A 12,854-nucleotide genomic window follows, 5' to 3' on the forward strand; every position below is an offset into this window, starting at 1 on the left:
AAATATCGCAATATTTTTTAATATTATCAACACTGGTTTAATTAATGAGTTCGGGGAGGTTGGCATAGTGAGTCCTCAAAGAACTGCTTTCATGTGTTGCTTATATGCAAAATTATGAGTAAAGAATATATCAGTTTGGACGCTTTGGAGGTCTAGTTTGGATGCATACTGTCCACTGTGTGTTAAAACTATGAGAACGTACTTACATTAGAATACAACCAAATTATCCACAACAGCCTCATTAAAACTTCATTACAAACTCAGAAAATTGTTGAAGGCCAGTAAACCCTATCAATAGTCATTTTTATTGCACAGCTAATGGACAGAGCATGTCGCTGTCATATGTTGTTATCAATGATGTTGAAAGTATTACGTTTGAAGTATTGTTGCTGAGAACAATATTATTACGAGCCATGTAATGTCCACTACCATAAGCCTTACAACCCTACATTGTCATAAGTCTTGGATGGGTACAGATGTCAGCACATATATTTCTGCTGATTGTATACTAAAGTGAGACAGTCATTGCCCTGTATAAGCTGCTAAGCTTGGTCTGTCATTTAGTTCATATCCTGAAAGAATGCTTCTGTTAGTAATCAGAGTATAGGGCTTGGCAGCCTAATTGTTGAGTTAGTTTTGTATGCTACTTTCAGAGAGAGAGTTGTATGTAGAGTTGCTATGTATTATTGTAAGATGTTTCCTGCCTAATGTATGGGATGTCATGTATTAGGGTCTTTTCTAGCTGAGATCAGAGTTATCTGTTAGCAGCTTGTTTAGAAAGTCAAGTTGGTTCAATAACACCTTTGGATCCATGAAAAAAGGGAAGAAACTGAGCAAAACATGGACCAAACCTTCATAGATTCCCTTAATAAACCAGCAGCTACAAACAATAAACCCTTCTCAAAAGGGGTCTATGCCATTCTTCAGAGAGAACAGCCAAAGGATGTGCAGAAGGAGCAGGAAATAGGGCACAAAATATTTGCACTTGGGATAGATTTGAAGCACATGAGGGTCACATGGAAAGTCCTTTTCAAACTAGATGAACTAGATGCACTCATTTCCAAAGTGAACCAATTACAAGGGAAGAAACTCATTTGGGCTCTAAGACCAGCTATGCTTGCTCTCATACAATCCAAGTTCTTTGAGGAACCTTGTGAAGGGGTTAGACTTCTAGTTGCATCTTTGTCTCAGTAACATCGTGAGACTAACCACCCCTATAGCTCCTTACAATGATGATGTTATCAGAAGAGTTTTCAAGCTGATAGTAGAGACTTTTCAGGACTTGGACAACATTCCAGGTTCTACCTTTGGGAAGAAGATTGAGGTTCTAGAAATCATGGCCATAGTTAGAACATATGACATCATGCTTGATTTGGGGTGTGATGACTTGATCTAGCAAATGTTCCAATGTTTCTTTAACATTCAAAAACATCATTGTAACACGGCCAAATCAAACATGTTTTCCATTTTGTCTTCAATTATGGGAGATTGTGATGACACTTGCAGCGAGTTGCGGGCTAGATTGTTGACCATTTGGAGGAGAGCACAGTTGGTTTCACCTGTTGCTTATGAACTAGCCAAAAGGTTGGTTGAGCAAAACATTGGGTTGTTCAGGAGACAGTTGACTAGGGAGGAGCTGCTCAGGTTTGGTGGATCATGCAGCAAAAATGAGTTGAGAAGGAAGGCTCTCTGCTTCATTTGCAAGGGACCTTAGGGACCTGATCACTCAAGCTTGAGTGGCACTAAGGAGATGATAGAGGTAGAACAGGAGGAGATTCCTTCTAACTCTCAGGGTGAGAATTCTTCTTTGGACGAGTCCATGGGTTCATTCGAGGATGCCTCTGAGGAGCATGAGTCATGTGGAGTTGTTGACAGAGGGCCAGATTTATATTTGGGTGTGAATGGTGAGCAGTCAATGGACCCTATGGGAGACATTCAGGATGATGAGTCATCAGTGATGGTTCAGCATGAGCAGCATATGGTGGAGCATGAGTCGGCTGAGGAGGAGGATGTGCATAGTATGCATGATGAGCCTTTTGGGGAGAGCTAGTTGGAGGTTCATATTGAGCCCATGATGGAGGAGGATGAGCAGACACTGTTGGGGCCAACCATTGGAGGGGAGCAAGCAGATGTGCAGGCAACAACCAGGGAGTTATTGTTTGCAAATATTGGTCATCAAGAGGCGTGGGACCTGACAGCGCAGTTTTGCAGGTGACAAGTAGACCAGAGGAGTATGGAGCTTTCGGACAGATGAGAAAGGATCTTCTAGAGATGGTGGTGCACCCATCTTTGGGCCTACCCACTGATGAGGTGTCGATATGTGTAGTGGTAGCCAACAGAGCTATAGTGTTTCCAGGCAGCAACCCTCTCTAAGAGTACATAAACAAGGCATGCAGCACAGTTTGGCCACTTGTACCCATTGTAGGGAGAGAGGTAGGGTTCTCTCAGTGGATATTATCGATGGACCAAGTAGAGTAGCATGAGTTGAGCATGGACCAACATCAGCATAGTAGACTTGTTCCTTACACCGGAGTCCATGCCTTAGATTGGCAGGAGATCATGAGTTGGTATCCTTTTGATGGAGTATCAACCTTAGTCTGGGGCACAGTACAAGCACAGCAGGGGCACTTAGATGAGGGCATTACTACATGTTTCAGTAGGAAATGGGATGTGGACCGACAATTCATCAATATTTCAGTAGCACTAGCCCAGCATCAGCAGAGTGGGGTTGACCTTGACCTATGCCAGAGGCGGGATTGGAGAGAGTTGATGAGTTCGTAATCGCTTTATGGAGCAGCTGCTATAGCCGGAGACAGAGCACAGTCTAAACCATGGAACTTGGATGATGATTGGCCATGGTGGCATTGGGATCCAGGAGGATTGGCCATGGTGGCATTGGGATTGATTGGCCATGGTGGCATTGAGATTGGTTGATGACAAGTACATTCAGAGATCAGTTTGGGATCCGGGCATTGAGGGGTCCATTCATGATGGGTTGATACAGAGGCAGAGCATCACTGAGTGGTTCATATGGGATCCGGGCAATGGGTCTCAATTGTGTTGGGCCACCAAAATGGTCCACAGGTTTGGATTGGTTGAGGCCAAGAAATCTTGGGGCGAGAGGATTTTTGATGTTCCTTTTTCTAGTGTTCCTTATGACATGGTTAGGATGGACTTTCAGATTTGGGGGCAGACAGGTCACAGCCGCAAGTTGGTGTCAACAGCAGTCCCAAGGGCTTTTGGACGGGTTTTGAGGAGTTTCGATGAGGTCTGATGGCATTCACTTGGTATATTCCTTCATCCGCAAAGTTTACCTTTCGTTCCGGCGCATTCCGACAACTTCTAGAAAACAGAGTTATTATTGGGCTTGACTCAATTAATTACGCTTAAGGTGGCATTCCGGAAAGAATAATTGACAGAACACCTTAGTGTAATAGCTCATTGGAATTGGAACGAGCATATATACATGATGGAATGGTTAGATGTGAGTTTCAGTGACCTGAGGAGACATGGTGGCCAATTTACCCTTTTCCCACATTAAAAAAATATATTTTAATTCAAATAAAAGAGGGAAAAGTGATTCATGATTAAAATAATAATAATATAGGAGATTCTAGAGGGGTTCATTAGATCTATAAAAGAGGAGGAGGAGGCCAATGGAGGACATCTTGGATTTGACATTTCTTCTTGTATGAGAGGTTGAGAACCCAGTTCTCTACTTCATTGGGAGCCCCAAGACGGAAACCCTCGAGTATGTTGTTGAGTGTTGGACGAAAACCCAACTCTCTTTGAGGAGACTTCATCCAGGAGTTTCATAGAGCTTCAGGATATTGGAGTGAGGATCATTCAAGTCCTCAATTGGTGCTTCACATCCTTCAATTGATTCAGTGGCAGCCGTTGTGGAGTTTTGAGAAATCAGGATCGGCATATCAGCAGAATATTTGGAGGTTCGCTCAACTATCATCTTTCTCTTTTGTCTCAAATATTTCCAGTTGTACTCTACATGCTATATCATAATAAATAAAGCTGAGTCATTTCTTCTGCTGCATTTTCTAATGTTATTTGAATTTTTGGGTTCACTTCTGCAAATTGTCAATGTATTTGTCGTGCTTGTACAATTTATGGGTTGCTATTTACTGGTGCATTTTGGTACAATTTCATGGGTTTTTGGTGCAAATGCTGACATAAAATTTATAAAGAGAATTATCAGAAATATACCACAAAATTGCCAAAAGGGACATTACACAGAGGTAGTGAATTGCACTCAACATAGCTAGCCCATTCAATCTTTCCTTAGAGAAATTTTTCAACAAGAGAACATCTGAAGAAATCATTACGAATACCTCCCTAGCTAAGAGGGAGTGTTGGATTTTTGTAGCAATGGTCGATCTTCATATTGTATAATTTAGCCCTTCAGACATATGTATTGATAAATTTCAAGACATGTTATTTATGTCTTTTTCAAAAGAAAAAATTTGAATCTTTTATTTTAAATATTTTGACATTAAACAAGTCAAGTTGGCCTCCACATGATCAAGTCGGCCCAGTGATTGTGACACCCATTTGGCCTCCTAAGAAGCATATATGTGTGTGTGTGTGTGTGTGTGTGTGTGTGTCATTCGACCTCCTCCTCTTGGCACCATTCGACCTCACACACAAGACATCCTTTGATCTAAGCGAAGGAGGAAAAAAGACAAGAAGGACAATGACTAATCCAACATTTCTCTCTCTTTTTACTTCGCTCTTGTGACCTCTCTCAATTGACTTCACACATGTGACGAGTTTCTGGGCATATCTACCACCGGGTCTGAGTTTTTTTGGGTTCAAGAGGAGGCCAAAATTCAGCCCTAGCAAAGGAGAACAAGTCGAGACTTTTGGGCAACATATTGACTTGATTAGAAGACATTTTGAGCAGGTTTGACCAGGGATCTCTTATTGGTCTGTTTCACTTCATTTTGACTAGAAAAGGTCAATTGAATCTCTTGTTGAATTGAGCAATTTCTCTAAGGAAAAGGTTGATGGGTTTTTCCCCAAGTGGATTTTCCCAGGGTAAATCTTGTGTTGTCTCTGTGTATCATTGTTCATTGTGATCTCTACTGTCCTTTTGCATTTATTGTTGAATTTCTGAAGTATAAGTGCTTAATGGTTAACTAGAAGTGCTAAAGATAATCATCACATAATTAGAAGTAATAATCAATTCAGAAATAAGTACTAGCATATATTGTACTTGTAAAATCAACAACAGTGTGACTTCAAAAGCTACTTACAAGGCTATTTGATCAGGAGCTTGAGATGACCTTGATATTTTGTGATAATCAAAGTTGTGTTAAGCTTTCGGAGAATCCAATTTTCCATGATACATCGAAGCATATTGAGATCAAATACCACTTCATCCAAGACATGGTGCAGAAAGGAGTATAGAAGGTCCCACAGACAAGCAAATTGCAGATATTCTCACCAAACCTCTGTATAGAGAGAAGTTTGTATACTTCAGAGACAAGCTTGGCATTATGCATAATGTCTCCCTCATTGAGAGGGAGCGTTGTTGTCTTTACAAGATCAAGCGGACCATCTCCTGAGAAGCTAGAAGGACTTAGCTGGGTCATGTTGATTTGACCAAGGGAGAGGATACATTCACCTGAGAAGCCAAAGGACTTAGCATTGATCAGGGGTGAATGGCCCAAGGCAAATGCAAGTAGATTTTCTCCTAAGAATCCAAAAGGACTTAGTTGGGTCGTGTTGATTTAGCTAGGGGTGGATGGTCCAAGGGAAGATCCTCTCCTGAGAAGCCATAAAGGACCTTGGCTAGGTCATGTTGATCTAACCAGAGGAGATTGATACATTTGCCTGAGGAGCCATAAAGGACTTTGTCCAGGCCATGCTGATTTGGCCAGGGGTGAATGGCCCAGGATACTCACATTGCCTACTCCATGATGGAGTGATCTATACACATCAATGTTTTAAAACTCCGACTCCGACACCGACTCAGTCGAGGGTCGACTCCGACTCGGTATCGACTCGGCCGGCTCGATTTCAATGACTCAATTGTTGTAAAAAATACATTAAATATTTATTTATTTTTATAAAAAAACATAATTTTAAAGATTTTCATTCATGTTTCCAAACACACAGCATTAGAATATAGATGGAAGACAACATATGATCAAAGTAGGCTCATGAATATATCCATTATATCAAAATGGCATCCAGTGCACTGTCCAATACATACATGATCAAAGATTCAAAACAAAAACACATAACCAAGGAGGCTAGAAATGGCCTCTACAACAAAAGTAAACTGTGACCAGTACTACTGGGCCACTGGCTAGTAGCTACTGCCAGAGGAGCCAAGATCATGTGGATCAATCTCTGGATCATCATCAGAGTCAGACAGGGGGCCCCATGGTTCCTCCTGATCATCATCTGCAACTGTAACTGTAGAAGTGGTAGCACTAGCAGGCTGTGTAGCAGATGCAAGCTTAGATAGACAAGATATGCGGTTGCGCTTCTGTCGTGGTTGAGCAGAGGAAGCGCCTACAACTGGAGTCCTTGCTGGCTATGAGGCTGAGGCTGGTAGTACAAGTGGATCGAGATCTACATTCAACTGAACATCATGTTCGAGTGATGCCTCCCTATGTAAATCCAAATCAAGATCCTCATTAGAATCAAACTCTATTGGATGACTCTCCACTACCCAATCTGATGTTGGATCAATGTCTTCCAACACAATGGGATCTGAATCAGGTCTTTTGTTCAGCAATTGATTGCATTTGAGCCGGAGGTTGTATTGGACATAGACTAGATCATTTAACCGTTTTTTATCCAAACGGTTTCTCTTCTTTGTGTGAATTCTCTCAAAGACAGACCAATTGCGCTCACACCCAGTAGCACTGCAAGTTTGACTCAAAATATGACTTGCAAACTTCTACAATTCAGGACAATGGCCACCAAAAGCCTCCCACCATTGTGCTGCAAAAAACATAGGAGTGTAATGAGTTAGCTCAACAAAATTACAAATTATATCCAGCTTTCAAATTATAAACGATTTAACAAAATTTAAAAAAACTATGAAGAATTTGAAAATTGAAATTTTTGTTTACCTGGCTCATCCGCTTCTCTTGCAATCTTTGCTAGGTTCTTCCCAAAGGTACCTGAGGCATTGCTGAAGGTCATGACCTGTCGGTGTATCTCCAGCTGATCAGACTCCAATGGGATCATGCGATCAATGCAGTCAATCAGTCCATCTCTAACCTCCCCCCTCAAAGCTCCTGACTCCTTAGCTTTATAATGATACCGTGGGTTCAAAAAATACCCAGCTGCATGTATAGGGCGATGGAGTTGATTGTTCCATCTTTCATCAATGATTGCCCAAATGGGCCCATACTTAGCCACTTTATCCTTGTATGCCCTCTTTATTTGCTCCTTTGCTTGATCCATAGCCTCATAAATGAAGCCCATACCCAATCTTTCCCCATCCACCAACCGCAACACCTTAACGAGTGGCTCAGCAAGCTTCACAATCTCTGTTGCCTTTCTCCAAAAACTTTCTTCATTAACTTTCTTTTTCAATTCTTTGCCTTCCAGTTTCTGAGACCATTGGCTTTGATTCCATTCATCATTGGAAAACAACTTTTGCAAGTTTCTATTTTGGGAAAGCATAGATTGCAATGTCAAAAAATGAGTAGCAAATCTAGTGATGGCAGGCCTAATAATATCCCTGCCCCCAGTGTGTTTCCTCATGAGGCTCAAAATCCATGAATGATTGAAAATAAATTTTGTTATGCTTTTGGCATGATCTACAATGTTTTTGACCCATTCTAATTTTCCAATATCCTCAAGCATGAGGTCTATGCAATGTGCAGCACATGGGGTCCAAAAGATGGTCTTGTGTTTTTCCTCTAACAGTTTACCAGCAAGAACATAGTTACATGCATTATCTGTGATGACTTGAACAACATTAGCCACCCCCACCTCCTCAACAACCTCATCCAATAGTTGAAACAACAATTGCCCATCTTTTACCTTATCAAATGCATCAATTGATTTTAAAAACATGGTTCCCCGTGGGCAGAAGATAAGAAAGTTTATGATGGTACGGTTTCTTTGATCAGTCCATCCATCTGACATGATGGTACATCCTGTTCTTGCCCATGAGTCCTTGAAATCTTTCAAATACTCATTAATGGATGAAATTTCTTTCTACAAACAATACCCCCTTAGCTCATGCATAGTAGGGCCTTTGAAGCCTTTTCCAGCAGCATGTATGGCATCAAACATAGGCCCATAATATGGTGAACGGGAAGCATTAAAGGGGATATCAGCATCATACCACCATCTAGCTATGTAATCACAAGCAGTCTCCCTCAATTCTTTCTTCCAATGATCATCTAAAGTGGGCTGCTTTTGACTTTTACTAGCTTGAGGACCATGTGCATCTGATGGAGAGGAGGGAGTGAAATAACTTTTGATATTCATATCACCATTTTTCATCCTACCCTTTCCCTTTTCTTGAATAGAATCAAAAGAGGGAGGAACATATCGGAAGGGGTTGGATGCATCAGTACAAGGGATAGAGGAAGAACCCTCAAAATCATAATGTGGGTTGGTAGCCATCATTTTTTGTATATCCCTCTTCCTCCCAATTTCAGCCTCTAACTCTTTTTGCCTAGCCTTATCTTCTTTAAACTTCTCAAAGTTGGCTAACAATTCCTTGCTAATCTCCCCAATTTCTAGTGAGGTACATGGAGTAATTTGGCCTCTAATCCCCGCCAAGTGTTGTTTCAGCCTATTAATGCCCCCAGGACCTTCCTTAATTTTCCTATGGAAAAATTTGCAATGCATTTGACTTTCAACCATTTCAACATATGCCCAAGCAGCAGCTTTCACTCTAGGTGCCATTTTTTGACTTGGAAATGAAAGCAAACAATCTGAAAATGAAAAAAAAAAAAAAAATAAAAAAATAAAATTGATTCAATGTTCATTTCTTTCACAAAAAACACTCTTTAAGATTTCTAGATATGCACCTAAAATTTAATAAGCAAAAACAGATTTGTACAAGTGAAAAAAAATACCTCCAGGCACAAATTGCCTCCTCAAGCTTGCTCCAAGAAACCAACGCCTCAATGCTGCTCCAAATGGTTGCCTAAGAAGCTCCTCACTCCAACTACAATGCTTGCCCAAGACTCCTCACTGCTGCTCCAAAAACAAACTCAACAACTCCTCACAAACTCTCACTCAAATGCATGAGATGGCTGTGAGAGAATGAGAGGGGTTGAGTGGGTTAAATAGGGTTTGGGAAAGGGGAATGGAACCCAAACACCAAAAAACCAATTAATAAAGACATTTGGAGTTCCCCACACTCAGAAAAATTATAAAAAAATTTAAAAAAAAATCCATTTTTGGGGTTTACTGGCCACTGTCCGTGACCCAGCCGGGTTGATACGGACTCTGCCGAGCCAGCCAGGTTAATACCAAGCCGCCAAACCGGTTCAATGGCCGGGTTGAAATTTTATTGACCAACTCGGACCAACTCAACCAAGTCGGTTCCGAGCCGACCGGGTTTAAGAACACTGATACACATGCACCAACATAGCAAGCTCATGAACTTTTCTTATGGAGGATAAATTTCAGCCAAGGGGGAATCTATTGCAACTAAGGAGAAAACCTCCCTCGCTAAGAGGGAAGTGTTGATTTTTTTGTAGCATCAAGAGGTATTCCTGCATGCCAAAAAGGTCACCAAGGCGGCCCAGCTCATGAAAGAGTGTCTCCCTTGGGTTAATTTGCTCCCATTCGAATAGTATATATAGATGATGTGACATCTCATTTTCTCCACCAAGCAAGTGAGTTTCTTCTTCATCTTTCTGAGGTCTCTTGGACAGCCGCACGTGTGGAGAAAAGGAGGATGAGTTGACTATTTGACAAAGTTGTTTCTCTCTATTTGACCAAAGTTGACCAAGCTACAAAACGATCACATGTGCATAGGAATTGGACTACAATTGATCGCAATTGACTGCAGGAGCCACAAGGCTGAAGTTTGACCACAAGTTGACTATTTGACCAATGTTGACTTTTGAGCATTTTGGTTGGTTTGACCAGCGTTGACTTGCCACTACTTTTACCAGGTTTTGACTAGTATTTGGATTTATATTTGGCACGGATTTCTAGACAAATTGTTGATTTGTAAACCTTGTTGAAGAATAATTTCTCCTAAGAAAAGTTGTTGGGTTTTCTCCCCAGGTTGGGTTTCCTAGGGTAAAAATATTGTTTTTATCGTGCATGGCTGCCTTCCTTTGATCTTTATTGTTTCCATTGCATTTACTGTTGATAAGTGTAATTGCTCAATGATATCAGTGGCATAAGAATACTATGCGAAAATCATTAGGTAGTAATTATCTGGCAGAAAATAGTATTCTACTATGCTCTTGTAGAAAAAACAACAAATGTGAATATGACATCTCTAAATTAGTAAATATTTGCATAAATTTGAATGATCTTGCAATGGTTTTCGTATGATGAGTGTTGATACTTAACACTTTCAATTATGCTTGCATATGTATTGAAAAAGCCTAAAAAAATTCCTCTAATGAAATTGTTGCTCATTTCATTTCGTGTTTCTAGTTTCTAATAACATAGGTGGCATGGAGATGCAAAACCTATGGAATGGAGGTGACTTTGTAGGGCCAATCCAGATATTAGGTTTAACACCATTAGAGTCGAAATTGATTGTAAACCATGAAAAAAGGCATAAAAGTACGGATTGTGGGTCAATCAAACCTATTTGAGAACACCAAAAGGCCCACAAGAGATCTAGAGATGATCAGATGGGCTAAGAAAGGGGCTAAAAGGCAAAAGATGGAAAAAAATAACTCTAGAATCAAGTGTAAATCCTCCAAATTGCTCTATGACGAATATCCACGCGTACTAGATACACACATGTCTGTATGGTTGTCCTCAGGCTCAATGATTGTATCACAAAGTCCAGGTTTTGTTGTTACAAATGCAACTTGTCACACATGAAGACCAATGCTGCATTTGCATGTAGATTCACAAATATACTACATATATAAGTTATGTTAAGAACAAATGAATGTACTTAGTACTCCCACGTCGGAATCTGCCCGAGTTTTTCCCGAGCCCGAGTACTCCCAAGTCTGGCAAGTTTGGTATATTTGAGTAAATTTGGTGAATTATATGATATCTTAGAGCACCTATGAACATATCTGGAGGAACTTGTCAGGCTACGTTTCCCTTTGTTGTGGGAGTACAATACACGATTGAATTTTTTCAACTAGTCGGTACAAAGTAGTCCTTACTCAGAGATAGCAGTACGAAAAAGGAGTTTAAATAAGTTGACAGTTTGTAACTTTGCAGCATGTTACCTATATAATTCGATCAAAACCCATGTAAACTGTCCACAAAATCAAAGGGATCTCCCTAACCAATCAAAAGCATCAAGCGATGTAAGTACCACAAAATTATCCAGGATATTCGAAATTATTAATACATATTTTGAATTAATACCTAAAAATGCACACAAGCAGCACTCCCGCTCTGGTCAACTTAATAAAAATACCGACATGCAAAGCTCTGAGCAGGATATGATCAAGTAGACTCCGCATGTTAAAAAACTGCCTAGTGATTACTTCAATAAGGTGAATTAAAATTCCATGATCTAGTGACAGCATTGTTACTGAAATTCAACCTAGCATACCCAGCTACGGGAACACACCGAAGGTTTTGATCATCGTGGCTCAAATTTATTCCCATTAAAATGGGTATCAAGAGAAATTTACATACCGGTGTTATGAAAATGTAGTGGCTTCCAAATTTGCGAACGACCGCCTGGAATTTACAATGAACACATTGATCAGATCATGACTCCCCTGATCCAAAACCTTGTAAGAAACTTTCCTAATTTTTTTCCTCCAAATATCTTAATTTTAGCGTATATGACAAAATTACAGTCAGTAAATACAAGACCTTATTTCAGAAAATCCCATCCCTACCTCGGACCCGTTTCGCAAAAGATCCCATCAAACATCCCTTCCTTTCCGAGAGAGCAGATAAAAATAGGCCATATATAAATTAATTAAAAATAAAAAGGGATCAACTGAGAATGGCTGCTTCTGCTTCGGCAATATCCAGGCCTGCATGTTCGAAAGTCCTTTCTTTCCCGTGTACTTATCTTATTTTGTATTTATGACGTCTACTTCCTTCGACATAATTTTTTAATTTAAATTTTAACGAATGCCACAATCAGTTTTTATATATTTTATTATTACACTTATTTTTATATTGAATGGCTTAACAATTAGGCACATGCAGCGATGTGGACACGCGCAAATTGCCATGGCCGGTGTATATAAGTTATAGTTTGTACGATTGCCACAATATATTCGAATGTTTATACATAAAAATGTTACCAGATGCATTTTTATGGTAAATATTAACTACCATGTAGTTTTTGGAATCATTTTTGTTAAAATGGGTTTTGATAATTATATTTTCTAAAGGCATCAAAATGAACTTTGATAACGATATTTTCTAAAAGTATGGCTAGAGATTGCATGATGATAATAATTGTTGTGTTTTATAGTGATGATAATAATTGTTGTCTCTTATGGTTTTTAATTAGCAGAGTGGAATTATAAGAAAATTAAAGTTTCATGATTTTTTTTCAATTATAATTATTTTAAAGGATTGGAAGTCACAAATGAATAGCTAGAGTTTGCATGGCGATAATAATTGTTGTCTTTTATTGTTTTTGTCTTTTATTGTTTTTAATGAACATAGTGGAATTATAAGAAAAATAAAATTCCAACATAATCATGATTTTTTTTTCAATCACAATCATT

General features: G+C 39.7%; 1 protein-coding gene across 6 annotated transcripts in view; it reads right to left on the reverse strand.

The window, feature by feature from the left end:
• Positions 1 to 12,174, reverse strand: part of LOC149223922 (calcineurin B-like protein 3) — a 431,721-nt gene extending 419,547 nt beyond the window's left edge. For 2 of the 6 annotated variants that reach the window (XM_089385967.1, XM_089385962.1), the window contains exons 1-2: positions 12,006 to 12,171; positions 11,797 to 11,841 (exon numbers count right to left, since the gene is read on the reverse strand). The gene's annotated coding sequence lies outside the window, so the exon portion shown is untranslated. Of the gene's footprint in view, positions 1 to 11,796; positions 11,842 to 11,979 lie in introns of all 6 variants that reach the window. The other 4 variants (XM_089385966.1, XM_089385964.1, XM_089385963.1 and 1 more) reach the window with 4 other exon arrangements.
• Positions 12,175 to 12,854: the final 680 nt, after the last annotated feature.

This window comes from Pinus tabuliformis, chromosome Q (assembly GCF_031772625.1).
Source record: "Pinus tabuliformis cultivar Carrire ecotype Pingquan chromosome Q, CPIR1, whole genome shotgun sequence".
In the NCBI taxonomy this organism is placed as follows: domain Eukaryota; kingdom Viridiplantae; phylum Streptophyta; class Pinopsida; order Pinales; family Pinaceae; genus Pinus; species Pinus tabuliformis.